Source organism: Condylura cristata, unplaced genomic scaffold, assembly GCF_000260355.1.
Source record: "Condylura cristata isolate star-nosed mole 26May11 unplaced genomic scaffold, ConCri1.0 scaffold00001, whole genome shotgun sequence".
Taxonomy (NCBI): domain Eukaryota; kingdom Metazoa; phylum Chordata; class Mammalia; order Eulipotyphla; family Talpidae; genus Condylura; species Condylura cristata.
Window position 1 is genome coordinate 53,651,517 of NW_004567102.1, and position 8,640 is coordinate 53,660,156.

General features: G+C 42.9%; 1 protein-coding gene across 3 annotated transcripts in view; it reads right to left on the minus strand.

Annotated features, from left to right (window-relative positions):
- Nucleotides 1–8,640, minus strand: part of FYN (FYN proto-oncogene, Src family tyrosine kinase) — a 261,917-nt gene that overhangs the window by 182,599 nt on the left and 70,678 nt on the right. Inside the window, exon 1 of one of the 3 annotated variants that reach the window (XM_004673778.2) lies at nt 1,164–1,185. The exons of 1 other annotated variant lie outside the window; for it this stretch is intronic. The gene's annotated coding sequence lies outside the window, so the exon portion shown is untranslated. Of the gene's footprint in view, nt 1–1,163; nt 1,186–8,640 lie in introns of those variants that run through there. One more of the 3 variants, XM_012722015.1, reaches the window with a different exon arrangement.

The window sequence follows — 8,640 nt, forward strand, 5'->3', positions numbered from 1 at the left end:
TAAAAATCAAATTTTACAAGTAACAATATTTGAAACTGTTATTGCCTCTAAATAGATGCAATGTGTGGAAATGAAGGAACTAGTTGGTGTTTATTTGCCTTTTCAGTAGAATTTAAATTGGGCAGGATTACACAGAAATACAGACTCAGTAACTTTTTCTGGGGATTAAAAGAAGAAAGGATTGGGAAAAGTGCCCTGGGCTTTGTTGTGGGAAAGGCGATCTGGCTCATTTTTAATTTTCCATTAAAGCCCTACTTTTCAGTTTAAAGCAGATGGAATCCTTATACAACTCCATGAAAAGCCTACTATTTTTGGGTACCTCAAAGATGGAGGCTAAGAAGAAAATGAAAGTGCTTGAATTGATCAGATAAAATCCCACCAGTACATTCAAAAAGAGCAGGTACTTAGAAATCTTAAAAATACAAGGTAAGAGGGCTTTCTGTGATGATTTATGATCCCCATGTGCCCCTGGGCTGCTGCTCCCTCTGTAACGGGCTTTTTGATGGTTTTCCAGTTCATGAGCCTCTTCTCACCACTGTGACTGAGATGCACTACATTTGCTTCATGGCTTATCTTCCTAAAGGTGCCTCCCTGATGTTTTCATTCTCACTACCGTTCACATAAACAGAAACAGATTTCAGAGTTCACCCTGCCCGCCTCACACACTCAGTCAGAAGAGGCCTGGGATACGCATTCTACAAGGTCTTCAGAAGCTAGTCATGCAATTACGGCCCTAGAGGTCTTCCTTAGCACAAGAAGACCTGGTTTACTATCTACCCTTGTTATACTGCCAGGATGGGTGGAAAAATAGGGCTAATGTTTACTAGATATGGACCGTGAGATACTGGGCTAAGAGGTGATGGGTTCCTTGTCCACCTCACAGTTTATAGTCTCATTTGAGAGAAGGAACAAAAGCTAATGTTAAAGAGGACATATTCTGAAGCCATTTTGACTGCTTGGGTTCCGATGCCAGCTCTGTCACTTATTAGCTGTGTGACCCTGACCAAATCACTTAACCTTCATGCCTTAGTTCCCCACCTGTTAAGTGGGACTAATGCTGATAATACCTTCTAGAATAGTGCCACTGAAGTTGTGTTGTGGCGTATGACACAGCCCCTGACTTTCAAAGAGCTAGCAAGTCAGTGAAATAGACTAGCACATACCTGCTCTTTCATCCCCTGACTCTCTGTCCTCTATAAGTCAAACGGTGATGGGGATGATGATGAGGTGGTAACCAGGTGCCATGGGAGCCCAGGAGAAGACTGAAAGGGCAAGAGGCTTTCCAGGAAGTAAGTCCTGAGTTGAATCCTCGGAAAGAGTGAAGTTTCAGCAGGGGCTGACTTTGGATACCCCAACATTTACCAGTGAGAGACTGCAAAAGCAAAGGCAAGGAGGCAGGGAGTGAGGAATCACAGCTTTGGAGCAAAAGCAGGCATTTAAGAGTCAGCAGACCTGACTTCCCAAGAAATTAGCTGTATGACAATGGGCAAGTTACTGTACATTTCTGAGTCTGCCTCAGAGAGTTGTTATGATTAAGTAAATGACTGTATGTAAAGCACTTAACACAGGCCTCTGGGGTTCAATAAAATGATTATTATTTTTTTTTATGGTGTATGTAAGGAGGGGCAGGGTGGCTCTGGTGTGCTACGTGTTTTTACTCTGTCACAGAGAGGGTATCACAAAGAGGGTAAATAAAGCCAGAAATAAGTAGCCCTTAGCTATTTGAAATAACCAATGAATGGGCTAAGATTTTCCACACTGTATTTCTTTTTCTTCTGCAAACTCTCAGTTAATAGGTGCTCAATACGTATTTGCCCAAACCAACCAGGAGGTGCGAAGGTCATGCGGCTACAAGGGCAGAATATGTGATGATCTTGCTTCCTAAGAATAGCCAGGAAGAGGACCTGAGTCGGCTTCACATCCAGAGTGAGACACGACGCCGGTCATTCTGGACGCAGGCTGAGGCGAATGGGAAAACACTCTGATCCAAGTATTACAACAACTCAGAGCCTTACAAACCTTGTTAAAGTTTCATGAGTCAGTAAGCATTATCTTTTCTTCCCACGTTTTTATTAGACCATAAATCCAGTTCAATTTATATCCTTCTAGGATTACTGTGTTCTAATCAAGTCCAGAGTGCCACTTATTCCTAAATTGTCTGTATTGCGTGTCACTCAAGTCCATTTGGATAATATTGTGAGGCTACTCATTTGTTTTTGTAGCTGAAAATTAGATTTGCTCAACTAGAAATACTAAAAAAAATATTCTTCTAAATAACCCAGGTCATCTTTTTTTCCCTCAGGAACCAAGTTGCATGAAAGGCATGACTCGTGGGGTTTTTCCTCCTCTACTGTCTATTCTACTGTTAGAGAGCCATGACATTCAGAAGTTAAACTCAAGGGATTTACATTGTAAATGGGTTAAATTCTGACTAAAACAAAGAAATCCTACTTATAGAGCTAACTTCAGAGTCCTTTCATGTTTCTGATTCTCAAGAAAAAAAAGGGCTCACTCTACTTTTCTGAAGATATGCAAAAAATGCTATTTTCAATCACGCTATATAAACTTCTTACTTTTTCCACCAATTCTTCATCAGGAACTGCCAATCACTCAACTCTCTAAAATCATCAATATTTTCTCTTATGCATGCATTTCATGTTATATATATCTATATAAATAATGGATACGTATATATATTATATGTGTGTGGACAGATATGTGTGGGGTGTATGATACACACCCCAAACACATTAATAACAGCAGCAAACCACTTTAATAGCTTTTCTTAGGTGTGAAGTACTATTCTTGAGTGCCTCTGGAATTTCTTTCAAATTCACTGAATTCTCACAGCAATCAGAAATAGGAGTCACTATCTCCATCTTAAAGATAGGGAAAGGAAAGCACAGAGAGGTTAGCTCATATGTCCCAGCTTACACAGCTGGAAGGGACAAACAAGGCTCATACCCCAAGTCCATGCTCTTGACACATCCCACACCTAGGCTGAAGCCTTGAAACTTGTCTAAGTGTTGATTTTGTCTCTCCTGAACAAGTCATGTGGCCTTTCTGGATCTCATTTTTCCTCACAGGATATATGAGCATGTTGGATTACATGACCTCTAATCATTTATGGTTGTATGTTTTGTGGATTTTGCTGCATGTTTCTATCCTAGTTTGAGGAATTGAGCAGAGTGTTAGATTTATACCTCCTGTTCCCCCAAGCCTGCTCTGGCAGGGTTTCAGCTTTGTTTTGGTGCGAAATCTAACTGCACTTCCATTCTTAATCTTGCTTAACCTCTTAGTATTGACTGCTAGCTAGACCTCTCCTCCTGGGAACCAGGAACATCTCTCTCCAGGACTGGTCCAATACTTGGCTGCAACTCTCCCATTCAGAGCCTGGGTTCCTCCTCTGGCCCTGGGGTCTCCCTCAGTTATGTCTGCCAGGTGTGCTCTAAGCAGCCCTCCCTCCTCCCCAAGTAATAGTACCCACTGTCCATGGTTTCTCTTGTAATTCACTGATAACAGATTTATTTGTCTTCTACTCCTTACTCCAGACCCATCTATTCACCTGTCTATGTAAGATACCTCTACCTGAAAATCCGAAGTGTCTTGTGATAGAGCCACGGCTTTATCTACTGTAATTACCCTCTGCTCTGCTTGCTGTATTGCTTGTCTGAATGTGTCTCTCCACCTAATTTCCCAAGAATCCCATTTCTACTCTCCCCTACCATATACTGTATCATTCTCCCTCATTCTGTCTCTTTCACTTTGTCCCCACTTTTATTCCTTCCATTCAGACCCTCATTAATTGCTGATCTGAATTTTCATAGCTACATTCCCTAGATCATTCTTAACTGCCTCTGGCCAGTGGCCCACACTGTGGTCACATGATCTTCATAAAACACAAATCAGTCACACAACTCCACTTATAACTCTTAAATGCTATTCCTGATAAATTATATAGAAGAGCATTCTCAATTTTCTTCCCAGCCCCATCTTCTCCCTCTGTTTATCTTTCTACCATCCCCACCTACTTGAACTACCTGCTGTTTCCCAAAAAGGTTCTGCATTCAACCTTCTGGGCTACTCCTTGTGGGGCAACGGCCTTCCTACAACATTCAACTAGGCTAAGCATACTCTCATCTGAAAGGCACCTGTTTTGTCTACTTGGCCACCCATGTGGAGCGCATAGCCTCTTCAGTACAGTCCCCTGCTATGGGAGGACCCCTAGTATCACAGCATACCCAGGCACTCTTTTTGTGAAACTAAGTTCTTTGGGGCAGTATAACATCTCTGTGCCCTTGAGGGATTTAGTTCTATGTCTAGTAAATGACAAATGCCATGAATTATTACCACTGAAGGAGTAAATATAATGGTTAATTCACAACTCTTAGAGACCTATCTGTGGACCACAGAAGGACCCAGTTTGAAATAAAAGTATATTTTAAAATATGCTTTTTTTTTAAGATTTATTTATGCATACAAGAGCTGGGGTGCAAGTCAGAGATGCAGGGAGAGAGAGGATTCACCCAGAGACACAGTGGTGAGCAGAACAGGTGGATCTACTGAAATACACTGCTGAGGGGAGCAGCACCTGCCAAAGGAGAGTTCTGGTGCACCATGTGGGTCAGCCCCCGGCCGGGGATCCAACTCGTGTTGCAGTGGTGATAGGTAGCTTCAAAGTGCTGAGACTAAACCCCTTGCACCACCATGGAGGCCCACAATATACTTTTTAATCATAGATTTTACTATACTAAATATAGAGTAAAAAGTGTATTTCCATTCTCAACATGCTTTGCTTTCCCATTTTTAAATTTCATCTTTTATTTCCTAGGTGAGCAGTAGATGAGGGTCTAAATGGAAGGAAAGGAGGTAGAAAGGGACATTAAATTTTATTTCCAACAATCCGATGTTTCAGCTTCCAAAGCATTTATGCTATCCCCCCTAGTATGTAACACATTATAATATTATAATATCTGTACGTAGTTTTTTGTATATTGCCTAGTGAGTAAAAGCAAAGGTTTCAAAAACAACCTGGGCCTAAATCCTGATCTACCACTTACTAATTCTATGATTTTGAGTTACTATATTTCCCCTTGCTTCAATTTCTCATGGGTAAAATGTGGATCATAAATGAAACCACTTGATATCACTATTGTTGATTTGAGCCTAAGCACATTGGTACATAAAGTACATGCTCAATAAATGTTACCTATTTTTATCTAAGTAGACTGTGTGCTGAGAAGCAAGGACAGCAGACATTCTTTTTCACAGCCCTAATCTCTCGAGGCCTTGCCCACAATAACATCTGGGCTAATAATGTCTGCAGAGGAGATAAATATAATGAATGGTTTATAGTGAAAATAAGTGCATTAAGCATGATGGCTGGTAAATTAGACACATTAGTCCAACAATCTGAAGGCCTGTGGAGAGCAGGGATTATCCTTAACACTAGCAGTTCACCTAGAAGCTCACTAAACCTCTATGGACGCATAGTCACCAAGTCAAGGCAGCTGTGTGGTGTAGGGAACCCAGATGGGACTGAAAACTGGGCTGGTTGAGGCGCCTCCCTTTCCATTAAGAAGCTTTGAGGCCTGAGGCAAGAAGTTTCTCCTCCAGAGTCTGCTTCATTTCCTCTTCCAATTAAGAGAAGGTAGAACTATGATTTCCAAGGAACCTCCCAGTCACTCTGGGAATCTATAAAATCAGCAGATAAAAAACTAGGCCAAGAATGGTGCTATTGAAGTAAAATAGCCAAACCAAAGTCAACATAGGAGGCATCAGCTCACTGTATTACAGTGCTAATTGGGAACTGACTACTTCACCAGAATAGCAGTATTTTTTTTAAAGATCTAATAATAGCAAATAGCAATTTTTTTTAAAGATCTGAATACATAAAATGAAAACAATGATGGGTATAGGCTTTAAGCTTCCATTTAACCTTATTTTTATCAGTCTTCAAAGTCCTTGAGGGCAATAGCAGCACCTTGTTGAGTGGTGCGTAGCATATGTCAATACTATTTTATTCCCCAGGCTCACCTATAGTTAAATGTATATGTAACTGGGGCACATAACTAACCCTCACATAAAGGATGTGAGTGAAATGAAGGGTGTCATTTCTGGGCCACATCATTTAAAAAGTAAATGCACCACTTCCACTCCCTCTTTTGTCCTCAGGCAACTGAAGCAGATTACAATGGAACACTATAGGATGGTGGAGCACAGGCCCACGGTGCATGGAGAAAAAGTCATTTATGTACTAGAAATACCCATATTGCAATGTAACATGAGGAATAATAAGCATCTACTGCTTTTGAGCCACTATAATTTTTGTAGGCCTTTTTTGTTGCAGCTTCTAACATTAGCCTAATTAATCCAGGAGCCTAACACATACCAAAGATGTAGCTCACATTTGTTGAAACAAATTAATAAAACCAGGCTTCTTCCCTCAATGTGTTGGACGGCTACTGCTGGAAACATACATATAGACCCAAGCAAGTCAAAACTGAGATTCCAGAGTCAAGAGAAAGCATAGGGTCAAGGCACAGAAAGCAGAGTGTGCATCTGTTGACCTTCAACCTCATCATTAAGCCTCCTTAACTTGGTCAAAAGAAGAGGGACAATTGTCCCACTATATTGTGCACTGTCTTTCTGGGTCTAGAATCAAATAACCATTTGTTTTTGCAGTACAGTTATTAACCCTATGCTTTTTTAATGTAGAAAATTCTACAAGAAAAGTCCTTAGAAAGTACAAATATAAATGTTTAATGAATCATAACAACTCTTTTCTATAAAATTCTTGAACAACAAACTTGAGTCTGCTCTATTTCTTACAGTCAAGGAATCATGGCTACAGCCAAGGAGCCACACTTTCAGAATCAGTAGGTTCAACCTCATTTTTGATATTGTCAATTAAGCATGTAATAGCATGGTTTACAAAATGCAACATTACATTGATGTTTACATTAATACTTCCTCTTTTAAGAGGAACATAGAGCAGATACTTTAAAATTCTGTCAGAAGAGTCTCTACATCCTTCGCTCATAGTTGAGTGCCCCAAAATCCGAGTTAACCAACCATTTCCTCTAAAAGTCTAAGTCCCTATTGCTGAAAGTACAGTACCCATGGGGCAGGGATTCAGGAGAAAGAGCACAAAGGCTGAAAAGTATTCCAGTGGCCTGGTCAGGGAGAGGGAGGACGTAGGCATCAGAAGGCTACCCTAAAGCAGGGAACGGTCTCCCGTAGTCCTCCAGATACCAATTTATTGCTGTTTTTATCAATGTCCCCAGGCACTTGTAAGAGCTAAAGGTATAATATAAGGTGAAATATATGGGTAAAACATCAGAGTAGGCAGGATTTCATTTCAAAAGACTTCACTTCATAGACTTGAGAAAAGTCAGACTCTCCTCATCAAATCAATTTAATGTTCTGATTCAGAAACAAAATTCTCCTGCCCCCACACTAACTGATAATACCCCAGCTCTCACTACCCACCCCCAAAAGGAGCTGGGGTTAAAACAGGGAAGGGGGTACCTTGAAAGTAAAGCAACTCTTAGGCTGACTGGAATAATTTCCCAGTTAAGCCCAAGAAATAACTGCAGCTGCCAGTCAACTACCGGTCCATGAATACAGCAAAATGCCAGCACCTGCCATCCCGCATCTGGGGTCTTTTATTTTTTGGTAAATCTGGCAGGAAATACCTCAGAAAGAGATCAACTGCTTTATCTCAGAAAAAGAAAGGGAAGCCCAGCGGAGAGAAACAGGCAGCAGCGGTTCCATCCTTGGGTACTTTGTGCATCTCCTCTCTATGCACTGAAAGAGCTCTTTGTGTCACACACACACACACGTACACACACGGAGAGTCTGTGTGATTTATTGGGTAGGGGGAGGGGCACGAGGGGTGATTTTATTATCCCTCTTCTCACTGAGTCCCAGCAAATCTCGCCTGGACCCAAGCTCAGTGTCCTCTTTCTAGCCTAGTACCCCTCCGCCTGTGGCTGCAGAGATAAGAGAAGGGAGGCGACCAAACAAAAACAGTCATCGATCTAGGGAAGTGGAGAGGAAATCCAAAGATCACTGGAGGAAGGAGAAAGGCGCTAAGGGAGCCCAGGGGTGGGTGGGGGCAGAGGAAGAGGAGCGAAGGCTCCAGCACCGGGGACAGGGAAGGGTGGGTGGGTGGTGGCACAGGAAGAGTGAAGGGGAGGATGGGGGAAGTGCAAGGGAGGTGCCAGAAATAGGCAGGAGGATGCCATGGGGAAGGCGACGGCCGCAAGAGGAGGCCGCGAGGTGGAGGAGTGGGGCAGGGTAGGGGTGGGGTGGGTGGGAAGGGAAGCAGCACGGGGCATCAATTATTAAGTGATTACATCACCCTGACATTAAAACAACACACACACACACACAGAGCCCGGGTCCCCGCAGGGGGCCCCCAGAAAGGAGGGCGGGGGCGGAGTCTGAACCAGCCTCGCCCCCAAGCCAATTCCCATTCCCACCCAGCGCGGGCTTGCGGGGAAGAAAATAGGGCCCTCACCCCGGCGCTACCTCGGGGGCCGCGCCCCGCAGAGGTGTCCTCGGGCGCCGCCAACTCCGCGGCAGCCCCCCGAGCGCCCAAGAGGCAGCTGCGACTAGAGCCTGCAGCGCGGGGCC